Source organism: Mobula birostris, chromosome 31 (assembly GCF_030028105.1).
Source record: "Mobula birostris isolate sMobBir1 chromosome 31, sMobBir1.hap1, whole genome shotgun sequence".
Classification (NCBI taxonomy): domain Eukaryota; kingdom Metazoa; phylum Chordata; class Chondrichthyes; order Myliobatiformes; family Myliobatidae; genus Mobula; species Mobula birostris.
In genome coordinates, this window is record NC_092400.1 from 3215194 (window position 1) to 3229877 (window position 14684).

Here is a 14684-nt window from a genome sequence, read left to right on the forward strand (position 1 = left end):
TACCCCCTGCTTTTCCAGTCCTGATGAAGGGTCTCGGCCCGAAACGCCATTTCCATGGATGCTGCCTGACCTGCCGAGTTCCTCCAGCGTGTTGCGTGTGTTGTCCCAGATTTCCAGCTCCTGACGAACCTCCAGTGTTTGTTTCTCCTCCGCCGCCCTTTCCGAGCGCGTCACCGTCACCTTGGAGACCAGACTCGCCTACCGACGCAGGCGCTTGCGAGCTTCCGATTCAGGCCAATCAGCAGAGGATCCGGCCGTCCCACCAATCCGCCGGCCGGACGCAGGGAGGCCGCCGGCGCCGCTGCCCAATGGGAGGCGCGCTACCATCTTTTTGAGCGAAATTTGAAGGGCAGGCAAGCGGTGAAGAAGACGTTAGCAGCGGGCGGGAAGGGGGATCGGGGCGGCGAGGAAACGGAGCGCGGCCGCGGGCTGAGCTATCGGATGGTGGGGTTGCCAGTCGTGATTACCGAGAGCCAGGGAGAGTGGCCCGAGGGTCATCAGGTAAGAAGGTGCGGTGGGAGGAATGCTGCCTGTGCGGGGTGCGGGGTGCAGTCCGTCACCCGAGGCAGGAACAATGTCCCTGCCATGCAGCCTTTCTTACTGAGCCTGACAGTGGGAGTTGGAACAGTTACCTCCTCATTCGGATGTTATCTGTTCTGTTCAGCAAGACGCTGGTGCCTTAAAGCGACAGCATCTCACGAATGGGACATTATGAAAGTTAAGGCAGGAGGAAGCTCAAAGTTCAGTTGATAGATAACGTCGTTCTTGATGAATGATGCTATTGGGAAATGTAGCGAAAGGCGCGAAGGATAACAACAGACTTCAGAAGGACGTTGTTAATATTATTAAATATGGAAAATGGATTTTAATGTCTGCGGAGTGAGCTGTTATAGGAAAGATGACAGGTAGCACAATTTAAGGTAGCGTAGAAAAAGGGTCTGAAAGATGGAATTGCACAAATGTTTAAAGTTTGAGAGGGATATTTTAAGTAGGATGCGTGGATTTATAAAGGCACTTAGGATAAGGTCATATATTGGATTAGATACTGGCTTTGCGGGAGAAGCCAGAGAGTGGTAGTAGCTGGTTGCCTCTTTGACTGGAGGTCTGTGACTAACAGTGTGCCTTGGGGATCAGTGATTGCTGTTCGTCATCTATATCAATGATCTGGATGATAATGTGTAAATTGGATTGACATAATTGTGAGTGACACCAAGATTGGGGGTGTAGTGGACAGCAAGGAAGGCGATCAAAGACTGCAGCCGGATCTAAACTAATTGGCAGAATGGTTGAAATGTCAGCTAGAACTTAATGCAGAGGCATGTGAGCTGTTGCTCTGGGAGGACAAGCCAGGGAGTAGTTGCATGGTGAGTGGAAGGGCATTGCAGAATCTGGTAAAACAGATGAATCTGGGAATGCAGATCATGATTCCTTGAAAAGTGGTGTCAGAGGTAGACAGGGTCGTAAAGAGAACTTTCCCCAAAGTGTACAGGAGTTGGGATGCTATGTTGAAGTTGTGTAAGATGTTGATGAGGCCTAATTTGGAATATTGTGTGCAGTTCTGGCCACCTGCCTACAGGAAAGATTGAAAGAGTACAGAAAAGGTGTACAAAGATGTTGCCAGGATTTTGAGGACCTGAGTTGTAGGGACCAGTTAAATATGAGTGTAGGAGAGCGAGTTTTGATAGAGTTATACAAAATTATGAGGGAATAGATGGTGTAAACACAAGTGGGCTTTTCCAACTAAAATTGGGTGCGACTAGATCTAGAGATCATGGGTTAAGAAGAGTGAATGGTGAAATGTTTAAGGAAATATGAGGGCAAACTTCTTCATTCAGAGGGTGGTGAGAATGCCAGCAGAAGAGGGGGATGCAGGTTTTCTTTAAACATTTAAGAGAAATTTGGATAGGTACCATACATGGATGGACAGGGTATAGAGGGCTTGGTCTGAGTGGAGGTCAAGGGACTAGGCAGAATAATAGTTTGGCATAGACTAGATGGGCCAAAGGGCCTGTTTCTGCTCTATGACTCTAATAGATCATAGGGCTGGATTTTAGTTTACATGTCTGTAACCTGGAGATGCCTGTTGCCTGTTGTCATGCAGGGGCATTTTTAATCCAGCCACTGCATTGTTACATTACTTCTGGGCTTCTGAATCATTTGTCATGAATGCACACGATGATGCCTCATTAAAGATGTGCCTTAGGTATGCAACTTGAAGCAGTCGCAGTTGCCATGGAGAGACTAAATATTGGTACAAATGAATTGAGACTATCTAAGGCTGTTTCAATGATGCCTCTGAGGATGTGATAGTTGTATAACAATGGTCTGCAAGAAGTTACTTTCCTTTTTGTGAGAGGGGGCAGGATTCCATTAATGCAGGTGTGGCTGGGCACTATCAAGGAGGTCATTTGCAGGACCATGGTGTCTCACTTATGGATTCAATATCAAAAGTAGTTTTAGTAATCTAATAAAGATTGGCGCCACCAGCATCCACGTATCATTTCAACATCATGTATTCTGTTTGAACCAACTAACCCTGCAAGTACATCCATTTGGTCTCAGTCCAGCACTCCTAGTACCTCCATGCCTGTCACGAGACTGGTGTAGTGAATTGCAAGCTGCATGACTAGGAGCAGATGGTGAAAAGAGCAGCACTGGAATTTCCATAATTGATGTCCGAGAGCACTCCAAACTCTTCAATTGGATGTAGATGGTGAGGGGGTGTTAGAGGAGAAACATAAGAGATGGAGGAGTAGGTCAGTGGATCCTTGGAGCCTGTTACTACATTCATTAAGACCATGTTTAATCCAATGTTCAACACTACTTCCAGGTGAGGCGACACTTCACCTGTGAGTCGGCTGGGGTGATATACTGCGTCCGGTGCTCCCGATGTGGCCTTCTATATATTGGCGAGACCCGACGCAGACTGGGAGATCGTTTTGCTGAACACCTACGCTCTGTCCGCCAGAGAAAGCAGGATCTCCCAGTGGCCACACATTTTAATTCCACATCCCATTCCCATTCTGATATGTCTATCCACGGCCTCCTCTACTGTAAAGATGAAGCCACACTCAGGTTGGAGGAACAACACCTTATATTCCGTCTGGGTAGGCTCCAACCTGATGGCATGAACATTGACTTCTCTAACTTCCGTTAATGCCCCACCTCCCCCTCGTACCCTGTCCATTATTTATTTATATACACACATTCTTTCTCTCTCCTTTTTCTCCCTCTGTCCCTCTGACTATACCCCTTGCCCATCCTCTGGGGTTTTTTCCCCCCCTCCCCCTTTTCCTTCTCCGTGGCCTCCTGTCCCATGATCCTGTCATATCCCTTTTGCCAATCACCTGTCCAGCTCTTGGCTCCATCCCTCCCCCTCCTGTCTTCTCCTATCATTTTGGATCTCCCTCTCCCTCTCCCACTTTCAAATCTCTTACTAGCTCTTCCTTCAGTTAGTCCTGATGAAGGGTCTCGGGCCTAAACGTCGACTGTACCTCTTCCTAGAGATGCTGCCTGGCCTGCTGCGTTCACCAGCAACTTTAATGTGTGTTGCTCAACACTACTTTTCTGCTTTATTTTTACACCCCCTTGAACACTCTACCTTGAGTACATACAATGACTCTACTTTCACCATTGTCTGGGGTAGAAAATTCTAATGATCTGCAACTTCTGAAAGGAAAAACTCCTTCTCATATCTGTTTGAAATAAGTGATCTCTTATTCTCAAATTAAGTCCTCTTTGATCTAGGGGAAACATCGTCCCAACATCTATCCTCCTCAAAATCTTTTGTTTCAATAATGAAACCCCTATATTTCTATACTTCATTGAATCTGCAAATCCAGTATCCTATTGTTGCAAAATCCTGATGCTTTAACATCTGGAACTTTTGTTAGTCTGGGCTGTGAGCATGTGTAGTTGGAATACAGATCTGGATTGTTGGTCACGTGTATGCCTAAAACTGGGTTCTGGTACTTATATGTTTTGGCTTGTTTTAACAAACTTGAGCTTATAAATTGAAATTCACTTGGTTCTGCTTTCAAAGCTTGTGTTGTACTCAAGATTTAAGTTGAAAAGCAGGATTTTCAGGGTTATATTTTAGGATTACTCCCTGACCTATGTGCTAGTCAGGCTAGACACAAGTTGAATGCTTGGCTAAATAACTCATGTAGGAGGGAGGGCTTCAGTTAATTAGGTCATTGGGGTCTGTTCCAGGGCAGGTGGGATCTGTAGAAGAAAGGTAGGTTGCATGTATACTAGAAGGGCACCTTTGTCCTTGCAGGGAAGATTGCTAGTGCAACATAAGAGGATTTAAGTGACTGTAGTGGTGAAGTTGGAACTGGAGCAGTAGGTATGCAGGTGGCAAAGATTAAGTCTAAAAGCAAAAGCAGCCATGGGTATAATCATGAAGGTGGCAGGAATATGGTCTAAGGTGTATTTTAATGCAAGGAATATACTGGGTGAAGAAGATGAGCTAAAAGCCAGGATTTCAATATTGTAGCCATTATAGAAAGATGGTTAAGAAGAAGGCAGGTGTTCTGTAGATGGATGTAAAAGAGGTTGGGGAGTTAGATTTACTGATGAAGGAGAATATTCGTGTTACATCAACAGAGGACATCGTGAGGGGCTCATCCAGTAAGGCCACGTGAAAGAATTCTGGAATGAGAAAGATGCGTTCACTATGATGGACTTGTACTGTTGGCTTCCCAATAGCCAGTGAGAGCTAGGGAAACCCCTTAACAGGTGTTAAAAGTGCAAAAACAACAGGTATCATAGTCAGTGAGTTTAATGTCTTCAGTATTGACTGAGACTCTCTAAGTGTCAGGGTCTTGAATCAGTCAGAATTTGTTAGGTGCATTCAGGAGGGTTTTTGAAACAATTTGTAGATAGTTCAGCTAGGGATTGGGCTGTACATGGCTTTGTATTGGGAATTAGCCTGACCAAGTTTTAATATGGAGCATTTGGAAAATGACCATAATTCCATAAATTTTAAAATAGTTACGGATAAGGAAAATCTGGTCTTTGAGAGAGTGCTAAAATGAAGAAAGGCAAATTAAAACAGTGTTAGACAGGAACGGGAGAAAGCAGATAGGGATGGCTGTTTTAGGGGTGAATCCACATCTGACATGTTGGACTCTTAAAGGCCGGTTGATTAGAGTTCAGGAGCTGCATGTTTCTGTGAGGGTGAAAGGTGATGTTGATTTTGTTCAGGAATCTTGGATGACAAGGAATATTGTAAGTTTAGTCAAAAAGCAAAAGGAAGCATATGTAAAAGGTGGGTTTTCCCTGTGGCCTCATCACAAACAAGAGAAAATCTGCAGATGCAACACACACAAAATGCTGGAGGAGCTCAGAAAGGCAGGCAGTATCTATGGAGAAGAATACAGTTGATATTTCAGGCCAAGACCTTCAGCAGGTCTGGAGAATAAAGGACGAGGAGTCAGAGTTAGAAGATGGGGGGAGGGGAGGAAGAAACACAAGATGATAGGTGAAGCGGGGGGGGGAAGGTGAAGTAAAGAGCTGGGATGTTGACTGGTGAAAGAGATACAGACTGGAGAAGGGGACATCGGATAGGAGAGGACAGAAGACCATGGCAGAAAGAAAGAGGGAGGAGCACCAGAGGGTGGTGATGGGCGGACAAGAAGATAAGGTGAGAAAGGGAAATGGGATGGGGAATAGAGAAGGAGGGGTGGCATTACTGGAAGTTCGAGAAATCGATGTTCATGCCGCCATGTTGGAGGCTATCCAGCGGAATATAAATTGTTGCTCCTCCAACCTGAGTGTGGCCTTATCACAACAATAGAGGAAGACATAGATGGACACATGGGAAGTGGAATCAAAATGTGTGGTCACTGGAAGATCCTGTTTTTTCTGGCAGACAGTGCTCAGCGAAGCAGTCTCCCAATCTACGTTGGGCCTCACCGATGTACAGGAGTCCACACTGGGAGCACCGGATATAGTAAATGACTCCAACAGACTCACAGGTGAAGTGTCACCTGCCTCACCTGGAAGGACTGTTTGTGGCCCTGAATGGTACTGAGGGAGGAGAAGTAGAACTTGTTCCACTTGCAAGGATAAATGCCAGGAAGGAAATCAGTGGGGAGGGATGAATAGGCGAGGGAGTCACGCAGGGAGCGATCCCTGTGGAGAGCAGAAAGTGGGGGGGAGAGAAATGTGTGCTTGGCGGTAGGATCCCATTGGAGATGGGAGAAATTCCCAGTGGCCACCCATTTTAATTCTACTTTCCATTCTCATTCTGATATGTCAGTCTATGGTTTCCTCTACTACCATAATGAAGCCACAATCAGTTTGGAAGAACAACACCTCATTCTGTCTAGGTAAGCTCCAACCTGATGGCATGAACATCGATTTTAGCAATTGTACCCCGACTTTTTCCTTTCCCCATCCTGGCTCCCGTCTTAACCCTTCTCTTTTCCTCACCTGCCCATCATCTTCCTCTAGTTCCCCTCCTCCTTCCCTTTCTCTCATGGTTCGCTCTCTTCTTATCAGATTCATTCTTCAGGCTTTTATCTCTTCCACCTTTCACCTCCCACTTTTCACTTCATACCCTCCCCACCCACCCCCACCTTCCCATCTGGTTTCACCTATTACTTGCCAGTTTTTAACTCATTCCTCTCTTCTCACCTGCTTATTCTGGCTTCTTCCCCTTGCTTTCCAGTCCTGATGATGGGTTTGAATGCCATACTTCCTACAAAGCTAAATCTTATGACATAGGGGAAAGCAGAGATTCACTTCCATATTAGTGCAATGCCTTTCAATGCTCACTTCAACCACCAGAACAGGGAGGACCCATTGCTCACCCCCATGTCTCCCGATGATCTTTTGGTCTGAAGATGACATGCAGGCTGTCTTCAAGGGAGTGAATCCAAAGAAAGCACCTGGTCCGGACAGAGTACCTGGCCAAGTACTGAAGACCTGTGCTGACCAACTACCTGGTGTATTCACAAATATCTTCAACCTCTCACTACGGTAGTGTGTGGTACCCATTTGTTTCAAGCAGACTTCAATCATACCAGTGTCTAAGAAGAGTATGGTAACCTGTCTAAATGACTATTACCCAGTAGCACTTACATCACAGTGATGAAGTGTTTTGAGAGGCCAGTGTTAAAGCATATCAGCTCCTGTCTGAATGGCAACTTAGATCTGCTCCAATTCGCCTACCGAATCAACAGGTCTACAACAGATGCTATCTCATTGGCTCTTCACAAAACCCTGGAACATCTGGATAGCAAAGATGCATACATCAGGATGCTTCTTATCAATTACGGCTTGGCATTTAACATCATCATCCCCTCAAAACTAATCAGTAAACTCCAAGACCTGAGCCTTGATACCCCTTTGTGCAATTGGATCCTGGATTTCTTCACTTGTAGACCCCAGTCAGTTTGGATTGGCAAAAACATCTCCTCTGCAATCTCCATCAGCACAGGAGCACCACAGGGATGTGTGCTAAGCCCCCTGCTCTACTCACTTTACATTTATGACTGTGTGGCTAAGTACAGCTCCAACACCTTATACAAGTTTGCTGATGACACCACTGTGTGGGCTGTATTAAAGGGGGTTATGAAGCAGCATACAGAAGGGAGATTGAAAACTTGGCTGAGTGGTGTAATAACAACTTCTCACTCAATGTCAGTAAGAGACCAAGGAACTGAGGGAACCAAAGATCCATGAGCCAGTAATCATCTGAGGACCAGAGGTGGAGAGGGTCAGTAACTTTAAATTCCAGGGTATCACCATCTCAGAGGACCTGTCCTGGATCCATCATATAAATGTAATTGCGAAGAAAGCAAGACAGTGCCTCTACTTCCTCAGGAGTCTGCAGAGGTTTGGCATGTCATTGAAAACCTTTGCAAGCATCTATAGATCTGTGGTTGAAAGTCTAAGTGTGCTGACTGGCTGCATTACAGCCTGGTATGGGAACATCAATGCCTTTGAGCAGAAAACCCTACCAAAGGTAGTGGATTCGACCCAGTACATCATGGGTAAAATCTCTCCCAACCATTGAGCTCTTCTACATGAAACATCGCTGTAGAAAAGCAGCATCCATTATCAAAGATCCTCACCACCCAGGCCATGCTGACGTTTGCTGATGACACAACAATTGTAGGCCGTATCTCGGGTAATGATGAGTTTGAGTACAGAGGGGAAATTAGGAACCTGGTGGCATGGTGCGAAGACAATAACCTATCCCTCAAAGTCAGCAAGATGAAGGAATTGGTTGTTGACTTTAGAAGGAGTAGCGGACCGCAAGACCCAATTTACATCGGTGGTGCGCAAGTGGAACAGGTCAAAAGCTTTAAGTTCCTTGGGGTCAATATCACAAATGACCTGACTTGGTCCAACCAAGCAGGGTCCACTACCAAGAAGGCCCATCAGTGCCTTTACTTCCTGAGAAAACTAAAGAAATTTGACTTGTCCCCTAAAACCCTCACTAATTTTTATAGATGCACTGTAGAAAGCATTCTTCTAGGGTGCGACACAACCTGGTATGGAAGTTGTCCTGCCCAAGACAGGAAGAAGCTGCAGAAGATCGTGAACACGGCGCAGCACATCACACAAACCAATCTTCCGTCCTTGGACTCACTCTACACCGCACGCTGTCGGAGCAGTGCTGCCAGGATAATCAAGGACACGACCCACCCAGCCAACAGACTTTTCGTCCCTCTTCCCTCCGGGAGAAGGCTCAGGAGCTTGAAGACTCGTACGGCCAGATTTGGGAACAGCTTCTTTCCAACTGTGATAAGACTGCTGAACGGATCCTGACCCGGATCTGGGCCGTACCTTCCAAATATCCGGACCTGCATCTCGGTTTTTTTTTGCACTACCTTACTTTCCATTTTTCTATTTTCTATTTGTGATTGATAATTTAAATTTTTAATATTTACTGTCGATTTGTAATCCAGGGAGCGGGAAGCGCAGAATCAAATATCGCTATGATGATTGTACGTTCTAGTATCAATTGTTTGGTGACAATAAGTATAAAGTATGTTCTTTTCTTGCTGCTGCCATCAGGTAGAAGGTACAGGTGCCTCAGGACTCACACCTCCAGGTTAAAGGACAGTTACTGCCCCTCAGCTATCTGTCTCTTGAACAAAAGGGGATAGCTACACTCATTTAAGGATTCTGTTGTATTGTTATTTCATGCTCATTATTTATTTATATCTGCAATTACACAGTTTGTTTACAGTTATAGTTCTATAGGTTTGCTAAATATGCCCACAGAAAAAGAATCTCAGAGTTGTATGAAGTGACATGTATGTACTCTGGTAATAAATTTTACTTTGAAGGAGCTTGGTCTGACGCATTAAATGATTATTCCTTACAATAGATGCTGCCTGATCTCCTGAGTTTTTCCAGCATTTTTGTGCATGTTGCTCAGGTTTCCAGAATCCCATGTGTATATGTAAAGTTCAGAAAGACAAAATCAGACAAGCCCCTTGAGGAATATGAAAGAAGCAGTAGGAAGGGTGAAAGAGGCCAGGAAATGTCCTTCGCATTTGTTTTCATTATTGAGAAGTATGTAAACGATGCTGAGATTAAGGAAGAGTATGTTGAAATTCCAAGGCATCTGGATAGTAAGAATGAGGAGAATATGTTGGGTATTTGAAATGCATTAAGATAGATAAGTCCCCAAAGCTTAAGGTGGCTGGCTACTGAGGGAAGCAAGGGAAAAGACTGGGGGCACTGATCAAAATTTCTGATCTTTTTTAGCCACCAGTGGGGTCCCAAGAACTGGAGAATAGCTAATGTTGTTTCTTTGTTTAAGAAGAGCAATAGGGACAACTGGGAAATTATAACCTGGTAAGCCATTTGTCATCAGCAGGGAAATTATTGGAAAATATTCCTGGGACAGGATATACTTGTATTTGGAAAAGCGTGGATTTATCAGGCATAGTCAACATAGTTTTGTGCAGGGGAGATTCTGTCTTGTTAAAGTGACTGGGCTTTTGATGAGGTGATGAAGGTGATTAGGGTTTGTAGAAGCTACAACAGAGGTTCACCAGGATTTTGCCTGGAGTGGAGAGTATTAACAATATACAGAGATTGGACAAACTTGAATTGTCTTATCTGGAGTGCTGGAGGACGAGGGGTGACCTGACAGAAGTATATAAAACTATGAGGAGTATAGTAATGGTTGATAGTCTTTTTCCCAGGGTGGAAATTGAAATCAGGTGAGAAGGGAAAGATTTGTGGGGCAGGTTTTTTTTTACACAGAGAATGGTTAGGTGTCTGGAAAACACAGCCTGTGGTGGTGATAAAAGCAGGTAGAACAGCAATGTTAAAGAGGCATTTAAAGAGTCACATGAAAAAGCAGGGAATAGAGGGATACAGATAGGTGGGATTACTTTAGATTGGCATCACGGTCAGCATGGACATGGTGAAAGCAGGCTTCTCCTGTGTTATAAAATTATATGTTCACATAGGTTTAGTGTCCCATTCACTTTAATTTCACCAGTTCACCAAGAAAACTATTTTGTAATATGATTTTTAATAAGAGTGAAATGTGTTTTGGGATATTAATGACAAAATCTGCTAGTCTGTCTACACTTGAGTCTGGAGGGTGTTGGATTATTGGAGTTTGATTACATTGTCACACCTTGCTTAGCCTTTCTTCATGTGTCAATCCCAGGAAACAAGCCAGGGAACCTTTCCTACACTGCCTCCAATGCAAGCAGATCCATTCTTAAAGAGAAAAAAATTGGAGAGCAAAATTGTATGCAGTTCTTCAAGTGTGGACTGACCAGTATCCTGTAAAGTTTTATCTAAATTTGATCTCCTTTTATACTTGGCTTCCTTGAAAATAAATACCAAGATTCCATTTAATCATTAAGCACCTTTTTTGCACTAGGACCCTGGATCCTTTGTATTTCAACATTTTGGAAAGTAACTTCTTGTGGGCCTTTTTAATCTGGGTGTCAGATTTTTGTGGGCATCATTATGATAGTACTGGATTGTCTTCTTTGCACTAGTACTCTGTTTCTCCATAACATTTTGGGAAAACATCAAAAAACAATACTTTTAATATATTTGCATAGAATGTTAAACACGAGATTCTGCAGATGCTGGAAATCTTGAGCACCAGACACAAAATTCTAGAGGAACTGAAATCAGGAGGGAAGTAAATAGTCAGTGTTTCCTCTGAAATCTCTCATTGGGACTTGAAGCCAGAATAAGGTGGGGGAGTGGGAGAGGCATGAGTATAAGCTGGTAGGTGAGGGGGAAGGTGTGTGGGTGGGGAGGGAGGATCAAGTAAGAGGCTGGGAAGGGATAGGTAGAAGATGTAATGGGCTGAAAAAGAAGGAATCTAATAGGAGAGGATTGTGTATAATGGAAGAGGGGCACCAGAGGACGGTGATGGGCAGGTGAAGAGAAGAGAGGGGAACCAGAATGGGTTGAAGCATGGAATTGTCGGTGAGCATAGACTGCCACAGACAAAATAATCACAGCAGTTTGCCCTAGACTCTTGTGCGTACTTGCATAAAGATCTTTTTAATGGCTGCAAATTGATGAAGCAGAAGTCTGTATGGTTAACGAATACTTGTGATGGTCTGGAGTGCTTAACTGTATTTATGCCTGAGTGATGCCGGATAGCTATAAACCCAAGGTCGTATTTTTGAATTTATTGGAACCTGTCTATGAGTTGTGAACTTTATTGCCACTGTTAAAACATAGTTACTGGTGTACTTACTGATGGTTCTAGTTCCAGCAAGTTGCGAAAGTGCCATCATCTGTGCCTTCCCAAAACTTGTGTTTTTACAGGTTCAGTAAGCGTATGCTCTGCTTCTACACATTGTGTAGGCTTTTATAAATAGCTACTGTTGAGGATCTTTTCTGTTTTGGCGTGGAAGTTGAATAAGATATAGCCCGTGGTAGTTTTTTTTTGCCTTGTACTCCTGGTACTGATGGGCAGTTTATTTTCCAAACTAATGTATCTGCATATCAAAGCACTGACCAAGCAAACAGTTCTACCTCGAACCACAAGTGGTCAAAAAGATGTTAAAAGATGTAGTTTTGCAGCTAACTTACTCTTCCCTACTGAATATTCCCTTCCTCAATTGCCATCGTGTTGTACCTTTGATCTCAAGCAATGAGGAAACCAGTGAATCCATTGTTGAACTTGAAAAGCCATGTTAATATAATGTTAATTGCCTTACCAAGTAGGTATACAGTGCATAGCCTAAAGCAAGGCCATTAAATTTAGAAGTTGAGTCGGAGGCAACTTTCTGATGCATTATCAAGCAAGGAAGTTTTGTAAAATCTTTACAAGTTCCATGTTATACTTGATCTAGAGTATTTTGACCAGATGTGGATAAACGGATTTGGTTTGTCACTGCCTAAGACAGGGTGTAGATGTCATCAGGGAAGTGTACAGAACTTACTTGGAATTTATAAAGTTATCTAGATTTAATGGAGATATTCAAAATCATGAAGATTAAATAAGAAACTTTTCTATGGTCCATGATCAATTAGTTCTGATTTAAGGTTTGATTTATGGAAAAGCTGGACAGCACTCCATGTAAAGATGGTGGAAGCAGGTATAATACTAGACTTCCTCAGGAAGTTGAAAGAAATTGCAGATCAATTGGGAAAAAATAGGCAATAGGATGACCTAGGGAGCCCTTTCAAAGGACAGGCAAAGGTGTGATAGACTAAGTGGCTTCCTTCTGTGCTTTCTTCATAGATTTATGAATCTATTAGGAAGTGTTTTTATTAACAAAGATGTGTATCATGCTGTAGTAAGAATCCCTGAATTTTTTTTTTGCATATCCTCTTGCATCCTGACTTCCTCTTCTGATTTTTACATTACCTCATTCTCTGAGCACATCTGCCCTCTCTGTGCAGACTGGAGTAACATCATAAGCAAACGAATATCAACATGCTTTCCCAAGCCACCATCCTCAGCAGTGATGACTCAATTACCTCCGGTGAGGCCACATCACTTTCAGTCTGAACACCAGACTCCCTATTCTGAATTGTCTTACAGGAGGTGATTGCCAAATGGACAGGGGAAATGATTCAAGGATGCTGTCTAAGCCTCTGGAAGAGGTATAAAATCCTAATTAATTCCTGTGATTCCCTGGCCTGTGACTATTGAAAACTGAGGAGCAATTAGATGTGCACAAAGAACCTAAAGTCCAGGAGCATATAAGTCTAGCAAAATTATTGGAGGGATAAGCCAGCTCCGAAATTTCCTGTGTACTGGGCATGCAAAGTATCACCTACTTATTTATAGCTGTGCCTGCAGATTCCACCATTGGCCCATCAGTCACCTCAGAACTAAAGAAAAAACATGGCTGGAAGTATATCATCCTCACTCCTGAAGGACTATCTCAGGAGAAATGAAGAATGAGGATTAGTGCTTTTAATGATGTTTTGTTCTACACAATAACAGCAATCCAGTGGCTATGTTCAAATAATAAATTGAGTAGACATAACTGAATTATGAAATACTGGCTAGTACTAAAATGGGATCTCAAAAGCTGTTGATTATTGTAAAAAATTAACGGGTTTGAGAATTGGCGTACTACCCTCTGGTGTTAGCTTTGGTTCATTGATATCAGTCTCGCATCTGAGTTACAAAGTGAGTTTGATGTTCCACGTTGGAAGCTTGAGTGCTTGAGTAAATAGTCCAGGCTGACGCTTCATTGCACTACTGAGAAATGACATCATTTCCAAAAATACTATATTTCGAATACAATTAATCTGTCAGTCTTCTCTGTGGGCATAAAATATTCCAGGGGTTTTTTTGATATTGTGGAAGGAACTTTTAAAACTCACCTGGTCTGTTTTTTCAAGATGATTAAGAGGGATCTTTCCATTCTCACAGCTCAGAGGATGTATATTGGAGAATGAATTAAATTAGATTGTTGAAATAAAATAATGGAAGTTTTGAAAATGCACAGCAGATCAGACAGCACCTGTGAAAAGAGAAGAGAAGGTAACAGACCTGATTGTGCCTGTGGTCCCTGGTACAGAATATAAACAATACTAGATGTAATTTGGCTGATCTGACTTCCCAATCTGCCTGTGGACTTAATCCTGTTTCAAAGATTCATTTAGCATTGTATTAGGCCCTTTGGCCCAACTATTCCATGCTGACCACAGCATCTTCCTAGATAGTCCCAGTTGCCTGTATTCAGCCTATTACACCCCCATCATGTATTTATCCAAATACCTCTTAAATATTAAGGTAAAATAATTTGCACACATTGAGTAGTAAACTTTTTTACTACTGTTTATACTTATTTCTGATCATCTGTACTTTCAGAGATGTTGCTGCAAAAGGTAAGTGTGAGCACAAGCATTCTACACGAAGCAGAACAAACGTAGTCTAGGTGCAGTGTGTGACAATCTTGTGTCAGAACTTCGAACAGTTAGAGATCGAGTGTAGTGGTTAGCGTAATTCTGTTACAGTGCCAGTGACCCGGGTTCCATTCTTGCTGCTGTCTGCAAGGAGTTTGTACGTTCTTCCCATGACTGTGTGGGCTTCCTCCTGGAGCTCAGGTTTCCTCCCACAGTCCAAAGACGTGTGGGTTAGTAGGTTAATTTGTTAAATTGGTTAAATGGGTGCAATTTGGCAATGCAGGTTGCTATTACTGTGCTATATCTCCAACTAACTAACATTTTAAGATGACGAAAGACGAAGAGAATGAAAAGTCGGT

At 43.3% G+C, this 14684-nt stretch overlaps 1 protein-coding gene across 2 annotated transcripts in view; it reads left to right on the forward strand.

Moving 5' to 3' along the window:
- Positions 1-413: 413 nt before the first annotated feature.
- Positions 414-14684, forward strand: part of cita (citron rho-interacting serine/threonine kinase a) — a 225379-nt gene continuing 211108 nt past the window's right edge. For both annotated transcript variants that reach the window (XM_072247918.1, XM_072247919.1), the window contains exon 1: positions 414-501. The gene's annotated coding sequence lies outside the window, so the exon portion shown is untranslated. The remainder of the gene's footprint in view (positions 502-14684) is intronic.